A 1,962-nucleotide genomic window follows, 5' to 3' on the forward strand; every position below is an offset into this window, starting at 1 on the left:
TTTCCACATTTATGATGAAACTATCAGGTTCCTCTTCACAAGGGATATTGTGGATCTGTAAGGTGATTACATAAGATATTTTGTAAATGTGTGTGAATGACGTCTGGTAAACAAAATATTGCACACTGAGATGGAACATCTGGCAAAATTCCTGACAAAGCCTGACCTAAATTCACTCTGTATTGATAAATTTTGTTTGGTACCCGCTGCTCTGAAATACCATAGGGCGTTTTGCTACATAGAAGGAAAGGTAAGTTGCTGTTGTAAAGTCCTTGGGTTCTCATTTATCCACTCTGAAATTTTCTCATTTTATTTCCACCAGTCATCAGGCATTGACCACATGAAACAGATACATGGACCTGAGGGCTCACTACACAAGAACACAAGAACTAGAAGCAGGAGTAGGCCATTCGGCTCCTCAAGCCTGCTCCACCATTCAACAAGACCACGTCTGATCTGATTGTGGACTTACCTCCAATTTCCTGTCCGCTCCCCATAACTCTTGATTCCTTTGTCAGTCAAAAATCTGTCTAACTCAGCCTTGAATATATTCAATGACCCAGCCTCCACGGCTCTCCGGGGAAGAGAATTCCACAGCCTCTGAGAGAAAAAAACTCTCATCTCAGTTTTAAATGGGAGACCCCTAAATTTTAAACTGTGTCCCCCTAGTTCTAGACTCCCCACAAGGGGAAATATCCTCTTAGCATACATCCTGTCAAGGCCCCTGAAGATCTTATATGTTTCAATAAGGTCACCTCTCATTCTTCTAAGCTTGAATGGGCATAGGCCCAACCTGCTCAACCTTTCTTCATAAGGCATCCCCATCATCCCAGGAAACAGTCAAGTGAACCTTCCCTGAACTGCTTATAGTACAATTATGTCTTTTCTTAAGTAAGTAAGAAAAACACAGCCCGTTGGCAACTGTAGTTATCTCAGCTAATCTGGGGCTTCTAAAGAGGTGGTAACTCAGCTTGGGGTTCTTTTCCTGATCACAAGCCAGTGACCGCTGCTTGGAAGTCCTTGGATGTTGGGTAAGGGAACAATCAGATTTAACCGCCACATTATCCATACTTGAATATCCTATCAATGCCCAGAATCTCATTTCATACATGAAGGACAATCGCTATCAGAGACCTGCCTATGCCCTAGTTGGCAACAATAAGCTAGCAGGTGTAGGCAGACATCCTCATGGGAATAAGGCAGAAAATTACGGCCAAAATTTCACTGCTGGCAAGTGATAGAGCTTATTTTTAGCAGCTGCAGAGATTATATGTGTACTTGAGATGTCAGCCTTGGTTCTGTAAGAACCCCCTTGTCCCTGAGTCAGAATGTCCTGGATTCGAATCCCTTGAACATGTCATGAAGGCTGGCACTCCAGTGCCAGCACTGAGAGAACATGGCACTGTTGGACATGATGCCTTTTTGGATGAACTGTTAAACCATGGGTCCCACCCCCACCCTCCCTCTTAGCTGACCCTAAACAATCCCATGGCACTATTTCGAAGGAAACAAGGTAGTTCCTGCCAGCGTTCTGACCGTTATTCACCCCTCAACCAATATCACTTAAATACAGATGATCTGGCTTTCATTAAGTTATTGCTTAAGGGATCTTGCTGTGCACAAGTGCACACAACTGCAGCATTTCCTACATTGCAACAACGACTACTTCAAAAGTACCTTATTGGTTGTAAAGCACTTTGGGACATGCCGAGGTCACGAAAGGTGCTATATAAATGTAAGTCCTTTCTAACTTTGCGTAAAGATTTCGATTTTTTAAAATCAAGTAGGCATTACATTTAATAGATGTTACAAAGCGAAATGGAGATTGCAGCATGCTATTGAAAGGGTTGATTTGCAGGCGAATGAGTGCAGAAAATTTAATTATGTTCATCTGGCCCTTTAAGTGTGGTTTAGAGCTCCTTACTGAAACTGCGAAACATAAATGACACGCGATGCAGTGAC

Source organism: Carcharodon carcharias, chromosome 14 (genome assembly GCF_017639515.1).
Source record: "Carcharodon carcharias isolate sCarCar2 chromosome 14, sCarCar2.pri, whole genome shotgun sequence".
In the NCBI taxonomy this organism is placed as follows: Eukaryota; Metazoa; Chordata; class Chondrichthyes; order Lamniformes; family Lamnidae; genus Carcharodon; species Carcharodon carcharias.